This window comes from Dermacentor variabilis, unplaced genomic scaffold, assembly GCF_050947875.1.
Source record: "Dermacentor variabilis isolate Ectoservices unplaced genomic scaffold, ASM5094787v1 scaffold_12, whole genome shotgun sequence".
Classification (NCBI taxonomy): Eukaryota; Metazoa; Arthropoda; class Arachnida; order Ixodida; family Ixodidae; genus Dermacentor; species Dermacentor variabilis.
The window spans coordinates 13,098,715-13,124,609 of NW_027460280.1; the positions used below are offsets into that span (position 1 = coordinate 13,098,715).

The 25,895-nt window shown below is 45.1% G+C and overlaps 1 protein-coding gene across 1 annotated transcript in view; it reads right to left on the reverse strand.

Annotated features, from left to right (window-relative positions):
- Nucleotides 1-25,895, reverse strand: part of LOC142565934 (protein Skeletor, isoforms B/C-like) — a 325,890-nt gene that overhangs the window by 287,435 nt on the left and 12,560 nt on the right. The window lies entirely within an intron of this gene.

The following is a 25,895-nucleotide window of genomic DNA, read 5'->3' on the forward strand; positions in this document are numbered from 1 at the left end:
CTAGGTTATCTACGCCGTAACCTTTTCCTCGCTCCTCCCTCTATTAAACAACTTGCTTTTCTAACCTTTGTGTGGCCGAAACTGGAGTGTGCCGCTGCTATTTTTGACCCCACCACAATAACCTTATTAACACCCTCGAGTCGGTTCAAAACCGCGCGACACGATTTATTCTGTCAACTTATTGGTACAATTCAAGCATCTCAGCACTAAAAGCCCAAATAAACTTACCCTCTCTAGCCTCACGCCGTAGAATAGCACGTCTTAACCATATTTTTTTCCCATTCTTTGCCTTTTGACAACCCGTACATAAAAAGAGCACATCGCATTGCCCGCACCAGTCACTCTAACACAGTACATCCACCGCAAGCCCGTACGGTGACTTTTAAGCAATCATTTTTTTGTGCGCACAAAACGAGACTGGAATGGCCTGCCCACCGAAGTTGCCACTATCATCGACCCACTTGCATTCAAGCGACGCATTGAAAATATCCCTTTGTAATTTGCAGTATCTTTCATTGTCACTAACCGCCCTCTCCCTCCTGTAATGTCTGAACAAGAGACCTTAGAGGAAATAAATAAATAAATAAATAAGCTTAGCCGCAAAAATAAGAGCAATGTGAATGCGCAAGGGACCTGGCCGCCATCAACATAAAGCTGATTGTTCTATCGAAAATGAAAGCGCAAGTTGACATGGTTGCTACCCACGATACGACGATGAAAGGTGTCGAATAATCGCTGCAATTAATGCCCAACAAATGCCATGATACCCCCAACAATCAAAAACGTAAGGACAAAGACAATAAAAGTGTCACAAAACGGCTTAAATCGCACGGGTAACCTCGCCGATTCTGAGGTTGCCAGCGTAGAGGTACAAATGAATAAACTAAAACAATAGGGAAGTTGTCAAAACATGGAAATTCATAACCTGCATCATCGTGCAAACGAAAATTTGCTCGAAGTTGTTAAGAAGCTGGCAATTGAACTTCACATTGACCAAATCATCCCGAATGACATCCAAGACTTCCCGAGAAATGCGACAAACCGCCGATTATCTTGGTGCATTTTGTCAGTCGCACAGTAAAGGAAAAGTGGCAAGCTAAATCTAAGGAACTCAGACAGCAGCGAGGAGGCGTCAGTTTCCACGATAACCCAACAGCTTGCAGCAAACAGCTGCTCTGGCTGATCCGCACAAACGCTGCTAAGGTTGGTTATCAGCACACTTGTCAGTGAAAAACGGCAAGGCGGTCACTCGAAAACAATCAGGTGATACGGCGATCTCCATCGAAAGGGAGAAAGAAATCGGCAAAATTTGGTAGCGTGCCTACATTGCTATTTTCCCGCACATTCCGTAAATCATGGTTGGCTTCAAAGTCTCCTGGTTCGGTACAGGTATTTCAGATAATAGAGGGATCATTCTCTCCATTTAACTTAAATACCCCGAGGAACAAATTCGATGAACCAACCCAATACCTTAAGACTTTCATGAAGCGTTTCATGTTCTAGCTTTTAGGGAAAAATATATCGCATGATGATAATTGCGATGTGCCAACCATAGATAACTATAAAAGTGTTTCCTTGTCTCGAACACGCAAACTTGGAGGCGGGCTATATAAAAAAATGCATTGCTAATTCTAGGATATCCGAATTTTGTGTGACTAGTTCGGGCACCGAATCCCTGTCACTGCTAGTAAGTAATATTGTTACAATTATTGTGTACCGTTCGCCATCAGGTTCAATGAGTGAGATCTGTAGATTCCTTCACGCTACATTCGACTATGCATTGATAAACAACCTAAAGGCTAATTACATTGGCGATATAAATAGTAATTTACTATTTAATAAAAAGTTACCCGTCAATTTTCTTGACATGGTACACAGTCATGGTAGTGAAAATTTCGTGACCTCGCTGGCAAGAATAAGAAATAACAGTAAAGTCTTCTACACGTTTGTTTGACAAATGATAGAATTTACAATACTTACGCAGGCACCTTAGCTCTGGTTTGGAGCGATCACATGTCACTTTCCTGCGTATTCCCTTGTCATGCAAAACGCAATGCACAAAGCGATCCGCCTACTTTCTTCAGGAAGATTGACGAGGAAAGCCTAACTTCCTTTTGACGTCTTGCATGCAACACTGACTGGAGCAGTGTGACGCAAGATCCAAATACCTCATTTAAATTGTTCATGGATATTTTCACGCTGATATATAACGAGGCCTCTTACGAGCGAGCATCTAGAAAACGCCGAAAATGTCGGAAACCACGGATTTCCCAAAGACTGTGAAAGAATCGTGGAGAAAAGCCGCTCACTTGCGCAGCAATTAATACACACAAAAGAACCTAATTTAGTTCTTGAATAGAAAGGAATTCGAAATAAATGGGGAGACGACATTAAGAAAGCACGCGAAAATATTAGCTAAATAAGTTCGATGCATTCAGTTCCCCTAGGCAACCTTGGTATATGCTAAACTCATCAATTGGTGATAATAAAAATTGCATTGACATACCTCTAACCTACGAAGGAGAAATTTTAGGCGGTTTCAAGTTAGCGAATCGAATAAATGCACACTTTCTAACTGCCCAAATGAACCTGATGACTACTCCGCACATCCCGTGAGTTTTATGACAAGAATGTATTCTAAATCTTTAATTTTATTACGATGCACTCTAAGTGGAATATTTAATATTATACATCTTCTTAAATTCAAATGCAACCCTGGCGCAGGCAACACAACGGCAAAGCCAGCTGAAGAAATCGCCGACCTGTTCCCTGCCGCATATCTTCAGCATCATGCTGACCTCAGGTTCTTTTCATGAAAACGTGAAATTAACCCGAGTCAAAAAAATTACCCAAAATGACTATAGGCCTATCTCTCGGCTATCAGTTTTAGCAAAAGTTGCTAAACATGAACTTAACAATCGTCTATATCATTACATTTTTTATAACTTTATTGTAGATCAACAGTTCGGTATTAGAAAAAAAAAACAAGGCTTCAGAAATGCCTTACTACGGGAAAAGGGAAAAAAAGCTTGCAAATTAATAACGGTAGGAGTTTTCCCGGAGCTGCGTAAAGCGTATGATTCGGTACACACGACATACTAAAAAAGTTGAGTCATTACGGTATATGAGAAGTAGCCTTAGACTTGGTAACTATCTGAATAATCGCCAGCAATTCACAACTGTAAATCATATCAAGTCAAACACTGGAACAATATCAACATGCGTACTTCAAGGGTCTATATTAGGTTCTGTCCTATTTTTACTATATGTCAACGACATAGTTAGCACACAAGGTACTAAGGATATTGTGATTGATGCTGATGACACGAACGTATTTTTTTACTGGAAAAGATTGTCAGCAATTACAGGATATAGCAGATGCATGGTTATGCGAGCTCATAATATGGCTGAAAGCAAATTTGTAGGTGAAGGAACGACTACAGTGCGACATGTTACACCTTTGGAGTGACAGCGATGGGCGCCTCACTTGGTGGGATATAATGTGTGGCCAGACGTAGCGACTATTGTGTGTATCATTCTTCTACATAATGTAACATAAACGTATGTGTTTAAAAACATCTTGTATGTATGACACTGCCCCACGTTTTCTCACTCTTCCACAGTGAATGGATAACACCCATCCTAGGACTCCCTGTTGCAACGTTGGAAGGCAGCAGTGAGATAATCTGCTCAGCACCTGGACTTCGATATGGTGAACCCACGATCTTTCCTCCTGAGAGTCGCCAGGCCTAACGTTGTTCTTCCTGGTAACAAGGGTGTTAGAAGCCTTGTTGAAAGATAACTTGCTTCTACATCTAATTCCTAGAGAAAATTGTCGGTAAAAGAAAGGTGGCAATGTATTGGCGGACCTAAACGCGATATTCGGAGAATTCAGGATTTATTGTGGGAAGCACCTAAGGATAGCGCGATAAGGATCGATGCGATAGGGGCAAGCGGCAGAGTAGACGTAAAGATCATTGAGGCTTGGGAGGATATTCAGGACCGGAGAAAGCGAGTACACGAACAGTAGGAAAAGAAAGACCACAAAAAGAGGGAAGACTACCAGAGGAAACGCAAAAAGGAAGAGTATGAGCGAAAGCAACAGCAGGAAGAGAATCGGAAAAAGCGCTAAACGGATGAGAATAAAATTCGGATGGAAGAAATTCGAAAGGAAACCCAGCAGATCAGAGCGCTGCGGGCACTGACCAGTTTGGTCAATTTCTAGGACGGTGAAAACATGTTTTCTGGAATTTTTCGATCCGGTGCGCACAGATAGAGCTCTACCGTGACGTCTGGCCTCTCAGTTTGTTGGGGCTACTACTTGCATGTAACGTGGCCTGTGTGTTAGACCACCTTTCTAATGAAGACTTTGGGAGATGCGATGCAGCTAAGAGTACGTTATCTCGGCTTTTCGGTATTCTCGTCGAGAGTGTGAGGGAAGAACAGAGTGACGGACAGAAAGTGCCTTCTCCTGAGGGTCGCAGTGGAAATTGCGTTCCATGATGCATCGGTGGCGCGGGGAGTGCACGAGGCCGTCGAGAGTGGTCGACATTCGGGAAGGCATTCCCTCCGAGGTCAGCAGCCATGAGAAGGTGGAGGAAGTGCTGGAGACCTTCCTTGTGTCCAGGCACATAGGCAACTTTCCAGAGTCGTCTAAGGTATATAGAGACACCGTGGCGGCTGAAATAATAAAGGATCCGACGCAGCAAAACGGAGATCGCTCAGAGCTCCGGTGAGTGCGCAGCGCAGGCATACACCGAGGCCATCACGGAGAGCGCTCCTTGCGGGGCTTGTTCCAGCAACCCTAAGATGGCGACGCTGAAAACCTTTCTGCATGCCACGGCGGCCAAGCAGGGTAGGACGCTCGGGGATTTCAGAGGCATATTCGGTGACCGCCTGGGAAGGTGAAAATTTTTCTGACGGCGCAGGGTCAAGCGAGCCAAGTATTCCGTGCAGCCAAAAGTCGAGAGAGACGCCACACCGTAGCCCGCAAGACAAGGGACATCGCGCAGAATTTCAAAAGGTTCATCCTGGCAGTTGAGAAAACGGAGGAGTCGCCAAGGGCGGATGGCAAGAGAACAGGGCGCGTCTCTGCGAGCAAGGCTGGAATGTTCGACCTGGCTGCGCTTGCGGCCGCTGGAAAACAGTCGCTGAAGTGGCCTTCAGGGACGAGAAAACAAGTGGCCGGTTGATGTCTTTGCTGCCTTCAGTTATGACTGCGACCAAATCGAGTGCGCATTAGCAGCAAGTAATTGTGCACATCAATAAGTTTCTCTGTTGTAAACAGAGCGCGATGATTTCTTTCTTTTGTTAGTCCTTACTCCTTTAATTTCACAAGTTTTGCGTCAGGCTCAGAGTTTCGTTGTTTTGTTGTACGAGCTAGTTACGTGAATAAACGTGCGAAACAGGCTTCGCTGCTGTGGTGGCTCGTGGCAGAGCTGATTTTTGTAGATAAGCATTGGCATTGGACGATCGCAGAGACAAACCGCGTTGAGTGATTCTAGGCTTACAGAGAAAGTGCGTTTATCGGTTACCACTGCGGTATTTTGATTTGCTAGAGCGCATTTGGAGAAGGAATTTTTTTCTAGGTGCTGCGCGTGGATAGAGCGTAGATTCTTGTTTTCTTTAGGTTATAAATGTCACTCTATTAACTAGTTAAATTAGTTAACTAGTTAACTAGTGAGTTTCACATTAGAGGCGCTGGTACTGGCTAGTAGCATTGACCGAAAGAGCAATTCAATACGCGGCGTTTCGCCGCTTGACCCCTTTGAATGGCAGTCACAAGTTCCTTAGTTAAAAATGAGTCTGTTTTCTTTTTCTTTGACGACTTGTGAATCACGCGCCATCTATAGTCCGATACAACTTTAGAAAAAAAGGGACGTTTACTCCTCCGAGGCGGAGGCACACGAGCACCCACCAATGGGTGCGCACTCTGGACCGCCGACCAAGAAGATGGCCGCCCGCGCTTCGAACTGGGCGAGGTGGCGTCAGCTGTGTGCTTCAGCCACTCGTCAGAGTGAATTCTAGAACTGTTTGTGATGGTCTATCATGCCGAAAACATTACTACGAGCTTTAAATGCGGCATTTGTGCCGCGTGCGCTTATTCTGAGCCGTGATCCGGCGAAGGAACATTGCAGCGAGCATCGCTGGCGCTGCGCTACGCTTTGCCTGAAATCAGGATCCCGCGGCGACCGCTACGAACACACATCCTGCGTGTTTGTTCCATGTTGTTTTATTTCGCTCCCGAGTGAAGTTACGGCGAAAAAAGTTTTCCAAACAGTGATGCCTACTGTTAGCGGCGGGTGTGTTCGTGTACTGTGTCGCTGCGTTTTTCGTCGGACGGGGTGAGGTGATGGAGCAAAACCATTCTAAGGAGAAATCACAAAAGTGTGCGCGCATGAAACAAACCTACGAGTGTCTCAACAGAAAATATTTGCAGAAGAAGCCTTCAACGCAAAAATTTGTCGCCGTCGACTTAGCGTGAACGATCATTGTTAGCAGTGAGATAGCCGAGCGTCTAGCGACGGTGTTCGAGCGTTGTTTAGCACCGTCGTTTGATTGCTGTCCAGCAGTACTCACTGCACGCGCAAGCTGTAGAGCACGTGCTGTGAAATTGTGAAAACACAAACCAAAAATATAAATTTTATGCTATTTAAAACCAAGAGTACTTATTTAAAATGATGAATGAAGCATTTTTGTACCTTCGAGCCTCGACCGTATTCTCGCCCCAGGTTTGTAATGGTTGCGATAAAAGCATTGTTTTATATAAGTACTCTTTCAATAGCAACTGATTCATTTTAAGCTTGGAAAACGAGTAGTAGATACGCCGTGTACATGTAAACAAGCGAAAAAGCCATGCAGAGCCGCTCTTTCTACTTTCGTCACTTGCAATTAAGAGCCGACGACGGGCAGCGTTGTAGAAGGCACGCGGTTATTTTTCTGTCGCGATCCGGCATGAGAGCTCTACTAAACCAGTCATCAAAATACAAAAGTCCTTATTAATGCTGAGAATTACGCGTTTCTGGAGCACGTATTTTTCGAGCGGGACTATTTTAGTCGCGGAGGCCATCGGATCTCGCGCTTCGGTCATCTGGGTGGGGCCTCCCCTTTTTTCTAGAGTTGTATCCGACTGTAGGTAAATTGTTAGCCTGGAAAGGCATAGTTTGAAGACACGAGACCCGTTACCGGGTGAGGATCTCGATTCTTCCTATAAATTTTGTTCTATCCGTACCGTGTGACACGATCGACAGTGGCCGTGGAACCGCTTAGAGAAGGAGGGACAAAGGTGGCTAAGAGCAGCCTGTGCTTTGGGCCGTCCAAAGCTCGCTGCACAAAAGGATGAGGGAAAGTGCCTAAAGCAGGCCACATGCCCGCTGCTTGGCTGGTACGCGCTTGAAATAACAGCTGCGAAGTACGTCTCCTGGATAATCGCTTACTGTGTCCGTGTGGCTCGGGCGAGCATAATTTGGAATTTCCCCGCACAACGCGGAAGGGAAATAAAAAACACCGATGTCCTCAGCTGAAGTTTTTTTCAGTTTATTCGCAGGGTTGACCATGAGTCAAACCCTTTGTTTATTATTCTTTTATTTTTGTCTTTTTCATGCGCTGTGTAATTTAATAAGTTTCTTATGCCTCGATAAAACAGGAGAAACGGTGTTAACCAAGGGCCTCGATTTTTATTAGTCATATCATAAGAAGCCAACAAACGCAGACACCAAGAACAACATAGGGGAAATTGCTTGTGCTTCATAAATGAAATAAGGAAACGATAAATTAATGGAAATGGATGAAAAAAATTCTTACCGAAGGTCGGATACGAACCCACGTTGTTGGCTTCTTATGATATGAATAATAAAAATCGGGCCCCCAGTTTCCTTTCTTGTCTTATATATATATACATATAATTTTGTTCCGAACTATAATCCGCACCCCCCGCACAGTGCGCACTGACCTACTTAGACAAAAAAGAGGTAAAAAAACAGCAGGTAAGCAGGTATTTCATTGTGAACTTGTAAAAGCCTAGACACGTTATTACAGTGCAACGAGGCCTTCCGAGAACTCACGAGCACGGTGAGCAGCATTCGCTTTCTCATTGTCACGGCGTTTCATATTTTAGGGCATATATGTCACGCTAAAAATATCCCAAGCTGCCAGTATGAGCTGCAAATATTGCTAAGGCTAAGCGACGCCCATTGTGGAACTGATTTTGCGTGATAAAAGTTATCAGTCGAGCCTCTTTATTTTCAAGCGCGCCTCCGATCTTAAGAAAGAACAGCCCGCACACCTGCAGAGTCCCCACCCCACGAAATCTCAACTGTATTCCAGAAAATACGGTGAATAAAATACAAACGTTGCGGCTCCAATACGGTAGTTCGCAATGAAAGATGTACGCAGCAAAACAACGCGCGCTCGCTCGTTGGTTTTCATTCGATGTGCACGTGACACATGAGCCGGCAAGGAAGCTTCAATACGTTCATGCAAGTTTACAAAAGAATGCGGGACAGAATGGTCTAGTTATACATGCCAACTTATAAACTCGTACCAATAGGATAAAATTTACTAACGCCGATAGTCTACCTAATGTAATACTTTGCGTAACACTTGTTCTTCGCCATAATCGGCTTTTTAATACCCGCCGTAGTTGCTTAGTGCCTTTGCGCTCCTAAGCACGAGGTCGCGGGATCCCGGTGACGGCATTTCGATGGGGGCTAAATGCAAACGCATCCTTGCGCTTAGATTTAGGTGCGCGTTAAAGAGCCCTAGGTGGTCGAAGTTAACCCGCAGTACTACGGTGTGCCTACTAACGAGAGCGTGGTTTTGGCACGTAAAACACCATTATTTAATTGGCCTGTTACATATAAAAAGAAACCTTTGCGTCATTACACTCCTTACTGTTGCAATTGGCTTTTCAGCTGCAATACTTTGGCCGAGCAGGCTTTTCCTTCCTGGGTGGCGTAACGCACCCGAGCCACGCGCCCTCAGAGCTGGCTCCGATGCCGCTCGTCATGCCCCCGTACTGCCGCTGACGTCGGTGCAGTGATTTCAGTCTCTTTGCCTCAATGTGTCGCGAAATGAAAACATGTATATAGCCGCGCTCAAATTTCGCACTATAGGGAGTATCGCCGGACACTTTTTTTAAGCTTCTTTTTTTAACAGGAGGGATCCTACAAATGACGTAGCAGGAGACTAATTTCTATCACTACAGCAAACTGATATTCGGACTGCCCGACATGTTCGGGTGTTGTTTGTCTTCACAAAGCGGTGTAGTTAACCATGCTCTAAGTAGTGCTTAGTGCGTGTCAAAATAGCCTTTTCATAAGAAGCCAACAAACAAAGACTATATCCAGCTTTTCTGGACACGTACCAACTAACGCTCCAAGCGGCACAAAGCGCGTTTTCAATGGAAGAAGCAGGTTTCTCGCGAATAATTAAGAGTGCTCGTCAATTACTGAAAAATACAGGTGACAGACATGTTCTCGAAGGCAATCCACACGAGATAAGTGCAGTGATCATGCTGTGCAAAGCTAGAATTTTGTACTCAGAGTGGTTAAAGATCAGCGATGGAGGCCTATGGAAACGACAAATATTCTACTCGATGTTCTAGACGAAATCGGTAGCCGAGATGAAACTGCGGCTGCTATCGTAATAGCCGCTACAGCGTATGTAGTGCGTAGGCTCGGCTTATGCCCATCTCGATTCTCAGCACGGTTCTCCGTAGCGATCTCCGAAACGTGCACATCCGCACGGTTATCTTGATAAACCCAAGCCTATCCGCGCGGAAACGTCGAAAGCCATGGCCGAGTGGTGTAAACGCACGCACGTACACCCACTCGCGTCATCGTGGCGGCGGTGCAATACCGCGCTCCGTGATATCTTAAGAGGAAGCTCGGGCCCAACTCCGACGCAGCCTAATAAGATACATGTAAAACACAAAAACGTTTTTCTGAGCTAACCCCTGGACCAATTTTAATGAAATTTGTTGTATTTCAGAGAGGAACCTAAATTCTAGTGACTGTTGCAAGCGGAATTTCGATTTAGGGCTTGAATTCTATGAAAAGAATTTTCGAAAATCGTAAGTTTGAAAAAAATAGTCGCACGAAGTTTATAAATTAATAGCTCTGCATCAAAAACAGATATCGCGGTACTGCAAACGGTATCCATTAGATCATTCAAAGCGGACAAATTCATTATGTCAATTTATGTCATAGGTGAACTTGTTACGTTGTGTACTTGGGTTCTGCAAAAGCTGTATTTCCCTATTACTCCATTTTTTAGATTCATGTGTAACATATCAATTTTGTCCGCTTTACACGTACTATCAGATGCAATGCACAGAATTGTGATATGGTTTTTGCTTGCTGAGTTAGAGAGTTGTAAACTTGATTGTTCCGTTTACTGAAAAGTTTCGATTTTTGCCTAATTTTAATAAAAATTTGACGATCTAAATTGAAGATTCGAAACCAACAGTCACTAGATTTTAAGTTTTTCTTTTAAATGCAACAAACCTGGTCAAATGTGGTGCAGTGGTTGTCGAGAAAAACGAATTGTCCTTTTACGTGTGTTTAGATAGGAGCACCCGAGCCAAGGCTTCCTAAGCGTTTCTTTCTCCACGAGCCTTTCTAGGCTCATCGTGAAGTTTGTGTCGGCAGACCTGACCGCCGGAGTTTCCGCCGATGCGTCATCACGCTATATGAAGACAGATTAAAGAATGAAAAATGATTGACAGTGAATGATAACGTTATAATAGAGATTGGTAGAGGTTAGCACTTAGTAGCAACGACCAAGAATAATTCTAATGACTTGTAATGACTACTAATAACTCCGAAATGACCAATACCTCTGACGACGGCTTGTCATGACCACAACTTATTAGAAAGGGCTACGAAATGACCAATATGTTTAACGACGGCTTGTAAAGCCTACAATTGATTATAACTGACTAAAAATACTTAGTCATGACTAATAATGACTGAAATGACTAGTAATGACTACGAAATGACCAATATGTCTAAACACGTATTGTAACGACTACAACTAACTAGAAAGGACTGAAATGACTTGTAATGACTACAGATGACTATGATATGACCAACATGTCTAACGACGGCTTGTAATAACCACAATTGATTACATATGACTAAAATGCTTAATAGTGAGCAGTAATGATTACGAAATGACCAATATGTCTTACGACAACTTGTAAGGACTACAATTCATTAGAAATGTCCAAAAATGCTTAGTAATAAATAATAATGACTGAAATCCCTTGTGAATAAAGGGAAAATTAGACATCCACCCGTTCGCAGCAACCGCTACAAAGGAAACCCATACGGGTTCCTCGAAAGAAAAGTCTCGTAGTTGAAGAAAAATTCGTCCTGGTCCGGGACTCGAACGCGGGACCACCGCCTTTCCGGGGCAGCCGCTCTACCATCTGAGCTAACCAGGCGGCTAGCAGAAGGCAGGGCGAAGTCGAACTTGTCGACAACACGAAGCAAAGGCAAGAGTTTTGACGTAGTAGTTCTGCGGAAACCCGCAAGGTGGAGAGAAGTAATGAATAAAGGGAAAATCAGACATCCACCCGTTCGTAGCAACCGCTACAAAGGAAACCCATACGGGTTCCTCGAAAGAAAAGCCTGATAGTTGAAGAAAAATTCGTCCTGGTCCGGGACTCGAACCCGGGACCACCGCCTTTCCGTTGTGTTGCTCCGGAATATGCTTATCCCCAAATGTATCCTATGACCTTCGACCTGGACGGCATCTCCAATGTCATTGATAAACTGAAGAATTCGTCCTTGGCAGCAACAGATGACCTTAATGCTAAAGTGCTTAAAATATTAAACATATCAATAAATTTGTACTGTCGCTCACATTTCAGCAGTCTCTGGTACCATTCCCGCTGACTGGGGGATTGGGAAGGTCGTTCCTGTCTTCAAAAACGGTAACCGCTCATGTCCCACTAACTACCGACCGATATCTATCACAAGTGTGTGCTCAAAAATTATGCAACATACTATTTATTCTCAAGCTGAAACATTCCTGTCACTTGTCCGTTTTTTCACCCCAACCAGCACGTGAATACCAGCTTGCTCATTTCCTCCGCGACAGTCGCGCCAACCTTGACCTGCCTTTCTTAGGTTTTGAGAAAGCGTTTGACATCGTCACCTGCTCTTCCAAGTGTCTTGGACCGTCTGGATCAGCAGTCTCATAACCAATCGTCATCAGTTCGTTGTCGCTAGCTCCCATCCATCCACTCTTTCCCATGTCCGGTCGGGTGTTCCCCAAGGTGCTGTTCTAGGCCCCTTACTTTTCCTAATATAAAGTAACGAACTACCAACTAACTTAAAATCTAATATACGCTTGTTTGCCGACGATTGTATACTTTACCGATGCATAACTAACCTATCTGATGCTACCACTCTACAGAACGATCTCCTCAAAGTCCAAAAGTGGTGCGACACCTGGCTTACGAAACTAAATGTCAACAAAACCTCTAGTTTCTTTTCACCGCCGACGTAACTGCTCACCTCCAAACTGCCTCCCTTTCGGTTGTCCGATAACTCAAACCGACACTATCAAGTACCTAGGTATTCATATATCCAGTGATCTACCTTGGTCCAGACATATCACTCGTATAGCGAACTCTGCCAGTCGTGTCCTTGCCTACTTAAGGCGTAACATTTCCATTGCACCTTCTTCTCTCAAACTAAATGCTAATAAATCGCTTGTCAGACCCAAACTAGAGTACGCACATTCAGTATTCGATCCTCAACCAATCTAATCTGCCTAATTTACTCTATAAAAAATCGTGCTATACGATTCATTCTTTCATATTGCTTTTATCGCCCTAGTGTAACCCGACTAAAATCTCCACTTGAACTTAGTGTTCTTGCATCGTGCCGTAAACTTGTTCGCCTTTCTCTGTATCACAAATATTTTCACAGCTAGCCACCCGACAGCGTATTCATTTGCCCAGCCCATCGTTTATCCCGTCGCAGCCACCCCAACGGCGTCTACCCCCAGCGCGCCCGTACCGCAACATTCCAAAAATAATTTTTTATCCGTACTGCCCCAGAGTGGAACGACCTTCCCGGTCACATCGCTTCCCTAACAGATTTTCAACAGCTCAAGACTGCCATCGAAAGTAATTTTTTTGTCGTAGCTGCCGTACTCCCCGCCAGCCCCTTATGTAATACCCCTTAAATGTGGCCTTTGAGGGCCTAATAAAGAAAGAAGAATAATGACTATGATATGCCAACATGTCTAACGACGGTTTGTAATGACTATATTTGATTAAAAAGGACTAAAAATGCTTAGTAGTGAGCAGTAATGACTAAAAAAAAGAAGAGAAAGAGAAGAGGCAAAGAGAAAGAGGCGAATGATACGAGGAGGAATAGTAGACTTTCACCGTTCACCTCTTCAGAGAGATGTTAAGAGATCCTGCAATTTTTTATAAGCCACATAGGACTTAGTTCCACATTCCCCCACTGATTGACAGGAACAGCAAACTCAATATTTGGTTTCGGTTTTGGTTTTTCAGTGACGCTCTCCAAATATTATATTTTCTATTTTTTCTTCGTAAAATGCCGCAATGTGTTGCTCATTTGTTAAGTCATCAGTTTTATAATCTAATTATATTCTTTGGAGAACATAACCACAAGCATGCGTATGTCTTTTTGTTAAGTTAAAAAAAAACTGTCGTGCCTTGTAGCAAGGACAAACTCAGGAATTATGGAGCCGCACCTTCACCATTCTGTGGAACTTCACGGCAATGCACACATGTAAGTGAATGGGAAATATTTCAGAAAATTTTATTTCGGCATACCGGCTGAGTATCAACAAGTTTCAACTGACTACGCCGAGAGGATAGTCCCTCCTAACAACGTATGCATTTGTGACACTTAGTCGGCACATTCGTGGTGCGTTAAAGCAGTTGTTTTGGTCAGGGATGGGCGGTTATGTCATAGGACAGGAGCAAGTGGTTTTGCACCCTCTCGGCAGAAGGCGTATTGCCTTGAAGAAGCGCCAAATTGAAACCGTGAAACGATTTATTAGAGCTGATGTTTAAACGATAATTGCAGAGCGAGTGTCATTCAGACTCTTTACCCGCGCATGTTTTTGTGGGGCAGCAGGGAAGGAGAGGGAGTGTATATGGGTATGCACGCCTTCAGCGCGCTTGCGTGTGTGCGTACTTGTGTTTGCGTGTGCGCGCGTGTTTATGTCTCCGTATTCGAATTTTTGTGCGCATGAGTGCTTGTATGCGGGTGCGAGCATACGCGCATTTGTGTGTGCGTGGATTTATGTACGCGTGCGCGCGTACATTTTCGTGCGTGTGTGCATGCGTTGGCGCGTGTAAATGGGTATGGGCCGAAAATATGTATTATCTGTGCGTCTGTCTGTGTGTGTGTGAGAGAGAGAGTGGTGTACATGTGTTTGTGTGTGTGTTAGCTGGCGAGCGAACATTTCCCTGCTGACACTTAATATCAGGGACGAATATGAAGTTTATTTGAACCCATATTTAAATCTACGATACAAGAACGAATGAAACTGCTTTTATGGTATTATCTCTTTCTGAAAGTGAAATCAACTAAAGAAAAGCACCCGAGCCGTCAATACCGCCACCCCAGATTTCGCCACCATCGGCCCCGTGAGCAGCTATCGAGCGGTTCACCTTCGTTATCTTCCTGGCCGCAAGCAACATGCTCACGGCGCCATATTATTGATTACAATAGCACAAATGGCTAAGTGCGGTCAGGTCGATTTTACAAACGTGCTTTTTCTGCGTCAGTTGCGCTTACAGAGAGCGTTTGAAAGTTTATTTAACATAAATAACGTATAGGACTGCGAAGTACACACTTTCGGGACCCAACTTTTCCGTTTAATTGCAAAATATTTAATCGGATAACCCTTACAGAAGCTTGTTTAATCAAAATTTCTTCGCTCCACCAGATAATCTCGAGGACGAGCTCGAAACTACTCTTTTGCTTCAGCCACCTAAGATTAATTGTTGAAAAGTTAATTAATGTAGCTTCGTTAATTACGCACACAACTTCTCAACTTACTCCGCATCTAGAGGCTACCAATCTGAACACTCGAATGATAAAATGATGTCACCAATGTTTGAATTGGTTTAATAGTCTGTTGCAGTTAAATGCAGCCAGCATATTGACAGCGCAGTAGGCTTCTTATAATGTAAGTATAAAATCTGGGACAGGGGATCTTGGCGCAAATCAAGTTCGTGAGCTTAAACGCATGTGTCCAACCGTTCACTTCTTCCTTTACGATGGACTCTCCTACGCTATACAACAAGCACCTCAGCGTTGCGGTATATCACACAAGGTGTGCGAGAACATTGTGCGCGTTTCCGATTAGATTTATGAGCTTTGGCGGCATCAAGCTCGGTTTCCTGGCATCATCAGGAATAAAAACAGCTGCCTGGGGGAAACCATTGTACATGTTTTCAGTATTTTGTAACATATGAAGCAGCACGGACATGTATGTTAGAATGAAAAGTACTGAAGTATTAGGATGAGGGTTTTGCTGCGTATATTTTGGATGTCTAATGTTAAAACCTAAAGAAGGAAATACTGCGATTTTGTGACAATTAATGGTGACATGAAATATGAGCTCCGACACAGTGCCCGTGGAGGAACTGGCCCCTGGATTGAAGGGCTGCATTGAACCACGAAACGCAGGTTTCATAAATACCAGTTAGCTCTTGAATTTTAGGTATGTCTCTGTGCATTTTTGGGAACTTCGTTTCAGCTGAAATTTAAAGCAACTGTACTTAATTTTTTAATTTTTTTGATGAGCTTTCTTTAGCATCTAACCACTCTTCCAATGATATCAGCTAGCTCAAGATTCGCCTGCATGTATTTCTAATATAGAGAATGTCGTCACGGATTCTATGCGTGAAGCGAATGCTGGCTTACATTCTCCATCTCATTTGAACGCCCGTGTTTGAGCTGCAGAGAGAGAGAGAGAACTAGAAGACAGAAAAGGCAGGGAGGTTAACTAGACGCAGTCCGGTTTGCTACCTTGCACGGGGGGAGGGGGGTTGAAGAGAGAGAGAGAGAGGAGAGAGCACAGTTTCGCGCGCAGTGAAAGGTTCGCACCGAGTAATGCACCGCGTCACCGATTATACCAATTTGATGAACCAACGCCTTGATCTGTAGATCAGATTCAGAGAAGCACTACTTTGCGAGCAGCCATCGTAGTGCTTTCAGTGGTTTTTCTTTTTTTTTTTTGCAAGGCAAGCTCGCCTTATAGTGAGTTAGATTCGTGACTCAGTCTTTTCGAACAGCCTTGTTCTTCACATCACTACAACGTGACAGAAGAGACGTGCTACATTTTCATTGCTTGAATACTAGGAAATGAAATAGGACTTCTTTTGCGTGTGCGCTTACACATTTAACGCAATAATTTATTATACACAACTTACTCTTTACTTGAGAGGGTTGCAAAAGACGGCAACCTTATATTATCAAGAGGTCTTAAAAATAAAGAAAATATCAGTGCCCTTCCATTCTGTGATAAGGATGACCAGCGAAGCTGTGTATGTGGGACTCTCAATGGCGAGCTGTACCTCCGCCGCGGGTAGGCCCGGTATTGCACTGTCTTCGGAATCGGTCCACGTATAGGGGAGTTTTGTGTCTATACAGGGGCACGATCCTGGGGGATCTAACCCTTAGCAGCTTCGCTGTAAAATCTATATGCTTATTAGCCTTTACATCATGCATGGCAGGGAAGTAAGTTTCAATAAGATATCCTTATGATAATTAAAAGCCTATTCGCTTGAAAACATTTCATCTGAGTTCCAACTTTGCAAGCTGATATCGACTTGAAGGTTGTTCGTGGGCCCTTGACATATGTTCAACCGTCGACCAAAGGGTTATTCCGAATGTTTAACATCGGGAAGGCGTGTTGCTCTTCACAACTACGAAAAGACGGAAGTGCTGCGTAAAGAGCCTCGTTAGCACGAGGTCGCGGGAGCGAATCCCGGCCATGGCGGCCGCGTTTCGATGGAGGCGAAATGCGAAAACGCTCGTGTACATAGATTTAGGCGCACGTTAATGAACCCCAGGTGATCTGAATTTCCGGAGTGCGCCACTGCAGCGTCCCTCATAATCCGTTTGCGGTGTTGGCACGTAGAGCCCCATATTTATTCTGCCAACACTTCTGCCGCGATGTGCCATGTGAAGCAATGACAATGCGCAACCTTCTCATACGCTATAAACAATGGCGCACAACAACGCCTCAAGCAAACACGTCTCCCTGTATGTTCTGTGTACTACGCAGACAGACAGCAGTGCGCAAGGTAACATTTACCATCAACTCACTACTATCTACTACGCGCTGAAGAAATGAAACATTCGCAGTCCCCATCACCGCTAAATATCGCCAGTCAAAGCAAACAGCCCAGACAGCTTCGCTTAAATCGATTCCCACAATGCATGGGATCCGCATAATTTTCTAGACTGCGAAGTTATATATACATGCTTAAGGATAACGCTCATTAATGGAATAGTTATATTCGAAGGGGGTAAAAGCGGCTGTCGTGTCCACGGTAAACTTGAATTAAACGGCTTCAATCGAATGGCCGCTGCGTGATTGCCGACATCCGTGGGAATTTAATCGTCAAAAAGGGCTACAATTGGTAGTGAAGAAGGCAGACGCTTGCAGATGGCCTCAGGAAAATAAAACGACTTTTTGAGCAGCATGGTCAGGGGGCCGTGCTATGATTTCAGCGTCGATCAAAAATCCCCCAAAATGTGAACAAAGGCCGATGAAAATGCGGGCACCTTGGAAATGTGAAACAGATGGAAATCTCAGGACAGCCCAACCTAAATATAAAGATAACTTAAAGATAAGAAACAATAACGTACGTTGGCAGGGCGGCCAAATTTTGGGACAAGTAAATTGGCTATTGAAACAGTTCAGCTGAAATCCTATGGCACACAAGACGGCGAGAATGTCGGTAAGTGTTGAAGAGGGGCCCAGCAGGCCCTGCGGCCGACGCCAGCGGCCGGCAACTATCGGATGACTACACATATAAGCGAGATGCTTATTCGTCAGTCTTGCGGGGTTAAGCGTGGGTCTGAAATTTGGAACGCGGACTCCATCGCATTAAATACAATGCGCTCTACGGTGTCATTCTTCGAAGGCTGGTGCCGATTCAATGAGGATGCGAACAAATTGTCTCATGTGCCGATTGTTACATTCCTCGAAACATTCTTTATTGATGCCCTATACAGTCGCACAACTCTTGGATGCAAGTAAGTGCAAGGAGTTGTGTGCGAGGCCTTTGAGTACGTGGGCAGCCTTTTTGGCATTCCATAGCTGCTAGTCTGCTTTGTGGCTAAATTATACACGCAGAACAGCAATGTGGTACACAATATGGAGAACGTACAAACCCTGCATATATTACGGCACAATAATCTTAAATAACGGTCATCTTTCACGCGCGTAAATAACCGTGACAGGGCAGTGCTTTGACAACTAAATACAAGTACTGCATATGTCGTGCCCAAAGGTGTACCTAAACCGGTTACCAGTAAATGCGACGTGATACTGTGAGCAGCTTCGACCATATCATAATAATGGACGACAACAAAGAAACCGTTCGCACAATTATTGTGTCACACCTTTTGCCTACTGTGCAAAATCAAATAGTTCGTGCATCAATCTCGATCTGCAGCTGCTGCGGCAGCCCATCAGTGCAGAGAGCAAAAGTGCTAGGGAAATGACAGGGGGCACGTTAGCGAAACCGATCGCTGAAAATGAAAAGCGGTCCAGGCGGCGTCTCTCGTAGACGTTTCGCGACGTTAAAAAAATTATGGTGTTTTGTGCCCCAAAACCACGATCTGATTATGAGGCACGCCGTAGTCGGGGACTCCGGAAATTTGGACCACCTGGCGTTCTTTAAGGTTAATCTAAGTACACAGGTGTTTTCGCCCCCATCGAAATACAGTCGCCGTGTATTCGATCCCACGACCTCGTGCTCAGCAGCCCAACACCATAGCCACCGAGCAACCACGGCGGGTGCTGTGGGACGTTGCGAAAGCTCTGACTCGGGCCGCCTACCTAAATACAAGGAAATTGAGAAATCGTTTTTCTCGGTAACCACATCACCAAATTTCACTAGGTTCATTGCATTTAAAAGACAATGTTGGTTGCGAATTTTTGATTTAGGTGGTCAGTTTTATAATAAAAAATTTTCGAAAATCGCATATTATCAGAAAACGACACTATCTGTAACTGAGCAATCAAAAATGATATCATAATTCATTCAATTGCATCTAAGAGTGCATCGAAAGGGGACAAAATTTATATATTATACATGACTCTCAAGAATACCCCAAATTTGCGATTAGAACTTTTGCGAAAACCTTGTTTGTGAACAATGTAACAAATCCACGTAAGATACAAATTGACAAACGAAATTAGTCCGCTTTGAATGCTCTTGTGGATGCAGCTTACGGAACTGCGATATCTGTTATGGGTGCAGAGCTGCGGAATTTGTAAGCTTCGTGCTTCTATTTTTTTTCAAGCTTACTAATTTTTGAAAGTTCGTTTTAACACATCCATAACTCATTCGAAATTCTGCTTCCATCATTCACTAGAATTTAACATGTTCTTTCAAGAGCTACAAATTTCATTAAAATCGGCCCAGTGGTTCTCTCAGAGAACGTTTCTACGTTTTACACGCATTTCAATAGACGAAATCGGATTTAGGCCCGAACAAAAGCTGCCGCGAAATGCTTCCGACAATTACCCTAGCACGTCGACTCCACAGCATTACCAAAAGAAAAAGAAAAAGAAAGAAACGTGGCTGATTTTCGGGAAGCCTCTGAAAAGCCCGGAATCAATCGCCACTGGGTTTCTCTCATCGCGACTAAGCGTTCTTAGGATGAAAAATTTTTTCCAGCCGACGAGCGGCCACTCATTATCAAGAACGCTGATAATGACAAACTTTGTGGTGAAGCTCAATGCACAGGAATAGCTTTTAATTCTTTCATGTTTCTTTCGTTGCCGTCATCACAACGTCACCGCGGGAAACTTGAAAAGTTTAAGCTCAGTACACCATGTTGTGGCACTCCCGCGAATTAAACCCTCACGTCCAGAAAGGCCGGATGCGACCAAGGAATGTGTAGAGCTAATACAGCTGCTTATTAATTGAAATAAATAAATTCATTAATGGCCGACCTGAGAAACTAAGGACAGCGAAGTAGAACATTGGGAGCATCCCACGAAGCAGCACAAGTTGATATGCAGCAGCAGGACGCCGAGCTGCTTGTGCCCCTCCCAATTGATGTTAGCCACCCATAAAATGTGTCTCCATTCCTCCTAGCTGAGCCGGTTAACCGACCAACGGAGGAAATAATGAATCCAATTGAAGCCAGTCGACGTATGAGCGAGCTGAAATTACGCCCTTCGTGGGAAGCCTGTTCTCGGTGATCACCGGCTCTCTCGCAGGGTAATGCGTAGCTGCATACGCCGGCCTAGCTCCAACGCGGAGCCAACGGCGTCACAAACATTACACGTTTCTCCCTAGGAAACCGCCAAGTTGATGTCGATTCCAGTGAGGCATACGCAAGATAACATTTATTTTATAATCATTGATAATTGCATTTTGAGGCAATAATTTAGGCTGTTCTTTATTCGACACCGAGCAGGCCGCATGAAAAACGGGTGCTGGTAAACCCCCCTTAAAGAACTCCTCTCCACACCACACAGCAAATTTTGATTACGCGCTGGAAGTTGTCACGTGCCCTCTAGGGAGCGCTCTGCAGCAAGATTTTGTTCCCAGTGGTTCGTTAATAACCGAGAGAGAAATATTTCTGTGCCGCGAACCCATTGTTTCAGGAGGCGAGCGCCAATATATACACTCTCTCCACGTTCCCCTTCTAAGCGCTATTCCTTCCCCATACCGGAACTAGAGGATCGCGTGACGCATGCGTCACGGGCGCTTTATTTTTTCCCTCGCTTTTTTACTGAGCCTGTACAGGGGGAAGGGGGGGAATCTAAGAGGGAGCGTGACAATTTTGAACCGTAGTTACAAAAAATTTAGAGGATTGGGATTCTCGCATATAGGCCCTCACGTGGTAGGCGAGCGGTATTTTTAGTAGGCTTGATTTGGTAGCGTCTGCTGCAGGGGTTTTTGGAATATGCGCACACAGTCGGCGTGGCAAACGCACGCCGAAGTTGAGTGAAGGAATTCAAGTGTGTGACGCAGTCGAGCCCGCGCTGTGTCAAGCAGGTGACGCACCCAACCACCACACGGCCCACCGCAAGCAGCGGACAGGCGCCAAAGGCGTCGGCTGACTCACCGGCCGCCCCAAGGACGACTGCTCGCGTCTCGGGGCGGTTTCAGGGAAACGAGGAAATCAGCGTGTGAAGGCAGCCAAGCCGCCCTGCAGACGTGTTGCGTTTGGGGGCAGACTTTCAGCCCGTCCGCCATTCTGGCACACGGGGGCGGTTTGGGCGGATTTATTTATTTATTTATTACATACTGCTAGCCTTATATATAAGGCTGTAGCAGGGTCGGGACACAAATACAACTGTGAAAGTGGTATCAAACATGGTTAACAGCTTCTGCTAATAACAATGCCAAATATTGTGGACAAAGAATAAAGGCAGCACGAAAACTTTCCTGCAAGTCATGTCAATGTATGCAATTCATATACACAAAGTTATTAATAGAACTATAAACATATTTAAAAAAAGAAATCACGAACAATTAATGACATGAAAAACACCGATACATACAATTAATTTTTTCAAGCTAAGGCAGCAGAGAAATATAATTGGCTAGTCTTGAGACAAACACATCAGTTGGACTACTACTTCCAACGACGTGTTCCGGTAGTGCATTCCATTCTGTTATTGTCCGTGGGAAAAATGAGAACTTAAATGCATCATTGTGGAATCTATACTCTTTCAAGTGTCTACTATGTTTTGTTCTATAGTGGGCCTGGTGTCTGAGAACGATAGGAGTCGTCGGCTATTTCCGTTTACTTAATTATTTAAGAGCTGGAATACGAACTTGAGACGTAGAAGCTTTCCACGTTTGTTTATTGCGAAAAGACCTGCTCTCTCAAGGAGTTCAGATGGCGAATCGCGGCGTCTATACTTGTTGTACACAAACCTAATTGCTTTCCTTTGTACTGCTTCTAATTTATGAATACATCTTTTCGTCTGCGGAAACCAACCTATAGTACCATATTAAGGAATTGGGCGATCCAATGAGGTATAGGCTAGTAGTTTTGTACTTCGTGAAGCAGTCCGAAGTGACCGTTTTAGCGAGCAAAGAGCGGAAAAGGCCTTACCTGAAATATATGACACTTGTTTATCCCATTTTAAGTCGGTGGAAATAATTACCCCGACGTACTTGTAATCGTCAACGACTTTTAACGGTTCGTGATCTAATACATATGTGAACGTCAGAGGCTTCGTTTTTCTTGTTATTATCATACAAAGAGATTTATCTAGATTAATATAGACATCTGCCACGATCGGCACCAGTTCGTAACGTTTCTAAGTGCATTGTTCAGAATAACTTGGTCTGTAGTATTGTTGACTTCTTTATCTATTGTGCAATCATCTACGCACATACAGCCTGTCACATCCGTGTGCTCAGCTAATTCATTAATAAAATTACCGGATGTGCGTAAAGGTGAAGGGGCGGAGCGGTGCGGCCGCCTGGTGGTGTAGAGGTCAACCAGGCAAACGCAGAGCTAAAATTGCAGTAAACTACTGTATTTTGCTTGGCTGCCGTTGCAGATTTTCGGCAGCGGCGTGATTGTGAACACGGTTACGCCACTGTCGAAAATTTGCACCAGCAGCTAAGCAGAATATAATAATTGGCTATGTGTTTGTGTGGTTAGTAAGTAAGTAAGTAAGTAAGTAAGTAAGTAAGTAAGTAAGTGGTCCTGATCCCTTTTGACTCAGGGCACGCGTTTGTCAACGCCACAGGAGACGTTCAGAGTACAAGAAGGAAAGAAAGTAAGAAGAGAAAGAACATAAAAACAGTTTTGTCACAGTCACAGTCTGTGAGTCCGTCTGGTTGGTCCGGTTTGTTGTATTCTAGGCTCCAGTCGCCTCGGATTTCACGAAAGCCACGACAATCCAATCTGCCAGCGATGGCGGTTCAAGTCAGCGCGTCCCAGCTCCATCGCTGCCTGGTCGGCCGTCTCTATCTTAGGAGCTCGTGTAGCTGAGGAGGTCAGCATCAGCGGCCACTCGCGGTGACTGGGCGGCTCTAGCCGGGCGATATCCGTCTGGGGGTTTCCTTCACCTATTCGGCTCGCCTGCCCAGTCGTTCCCACTGTTCAAGCCGGATCTTCGTAGTCTCGGCGCGTGCAGTTCGATCCTCCTCGTCCAGTCAGCGCCAGGCTCTCAGCCAGGGGGCGCGATCGGGGAACTGCGGGAAGTCTCGGGCATCGCTGTAGCGCGTGGAGAAGGGCTTCTTCTGGTGCACCGCACGAGCGGCGCGTCGGATCCACGCCGAACAGTTCGTGGCGGCGTTGGTTTGTGAGGCGAGCGCCAGTGCGTGCTTGAAACAGCAGGGCCTCTATCTCCTCGGTAGTCTGGTGATGGGCACGGTTCCGGCTTGTGGTGGTAATATAGTGCCAGGCTTTGCTTTTTGCCGCTGTCGTGAGCCAAATCGTTTTTTCAGCATCATTGATTTCCTTGATGGTTGCCTTGCGCCAATCTGCCTCTGTCTTAGTGTCGTGTTGTTTTGAATTTTCGCTGTATTTCGTGTCTAGGGACGTGTATTTCCGAATCCAAGTCGTCTTGATGTTTTTGTATCTTAGGTATAGGTACATTCTGCGACTGTAATTTGTGTTTGCCATGAATTTGAGTCTGCCGACATATTGTAATTTGGACCTTGCCTCCCTTGCCTCGTACGAGGACCAGCTCATTTCACCACTTACTGCTGCATTTTCAGTGGCTATGCTGCCCCCTAGCAGCCAACGACCTAGTTCTGCTTGGTGACGCTCCAGGCATTTTATGGCTTCACTGGAGTAGGCCAGCACATCGTCTGCGTATGTTGTCGCTGGTACTGCTATTCCCTTCCACAGTGTGCGTCCGACAGTGTATGGGTTGTATGAATGTCTGGCCAAGTGCCAGATGCGGCCTTTGAGGCGATTAGATTTTTTTACTAATGCATTTTGATGCGGATCCAGAAAGTTTGGTTGGTCCCTGAGAGTTATGCCGAGGTATTTGTATTCCGATGTTTTTTGACGAGGTTCCCTTGGAGGGTGAACTCATTGTTAATGTAGCTTGTATTTATCCCCACCCACTGTGTTTTCTCAGTGTTAAACCTTAGCTGGTCGGTTCCTGTGACGTGGGACCAGATGTTGAGCTGGTGTTAGAGGTCAGCTGCTGATTCTGCTAGCAGCACAATATCGTCCGCGAATGCCAGACATGAAATTTGGGTGTATACTTCTTGTTTGTCGGTTGCTATTGTGGACAGGCGGAGGCCTGGTCCTTCATTGTCTAATGTTTGGAGTAGTTGTGTGATCTATATATTGAATAATGTTGGGAACAACGGGCATCCTTGTCTTAGTCCTATCTTTTGCTCGATTTTCTTCGACCTTAGTTCTTGTAGTGTGTACACTGCTGTGCAATCCGTGTATAGGTTCTTGAGCAGGTCTATGCTTTTACAATCTATTCCATTGCTCAGTAGTTTTTGCCAAAGCCTCGAGTGGGGAGCACCGTCATAGGCTCTTTCCATATCAAGAAAAGCCAGATATAGCGTCGATTTTCCCTTGTGTTTCGTCTCCACAGCCTGGGTGAGAGTGAATATATGCTCACTTGTCCTGCGGTTTAGTCTGAAGCCGTTTTAGACTCTGTGAATATGCTATTTGTTGAACTCTGCACCACCAGCTGGCGCCACCAATCTGGCCGGTGAAGTTTACGCCCCCGCTCAACCGGCAAACCGTCCACTCTTGCCGGAATACCGGACGCACTAAAATTTTCTATTTTCTGGTAAACAATATGTTGTCTTTCGCCCCTGCAGACTTGTGCAGGCGCTCAATCTAACGTCCAGGTTCCGCAGAGAGTGCTTTTCCGTGTGAAAAAAAAAAAAGTCCCATCTTGTGCCCAGCCATCGACTGGCGAGTCGGGGACCCCGACCATATTTGAGGCCGTGCCGGGCCAGTGTTATGGCATGCATATGATCTCAGTCGACGCTTTCGTTCTGCTCAATGCCTTCTGCCTATCAGCAGACCGGCAAGAACTCAATAGGCAAGTCTCCAACAGCGTAAGGACGGATGACTTGACCGTTTAGAGTGCAGGGTAATGATTTGTTTATTCTCAACGAAAGACGCACAGCAAAACCGTTTACTAAGAAACAATGCGACAAATAATTATACCACGAAAGTTCTCGTCTCATCCTATATAGGTGCTAGACAGCGGAACAAAAATTTGCCCTAAAATGCGCACCAGAGTTTCGTACACAACAGCTGATTTGACGAAACAACATACCACGCTCGGGCATGCTCTGGACGGCTTTTAATGCGGGATCGCTAACTGCGGGGGTCAACGCAAGCGATGCTTTCAAAATTATGCCCCCATGGGTCTGGCTGCCCGTCTTTCTCCGCGTTTCGAGGCAGCGCATTTGAAGCGAAGGACGACTCCCGCAGTGGCAGAAACGCGTTCCTGCGTGCCTTTGACGGCAGGCGCTCCTGGTCGTTACCACGTGCCAAACAAACACCAATGGTCCGGCAACAATGTGGGCCTATTCCTACCCGAAAGGCACCGCGCACAAGGCCCCGGTGAGCGGGAGGGGTGGAGGAGGCTAGCAGAATCATGTGACGCTCGTTCATCGTATTTTTCTTCCTTCACGACTTTCGCCGACGGTCTCGTGCCCGAGCTCTTGCGCCTGTCTCGTT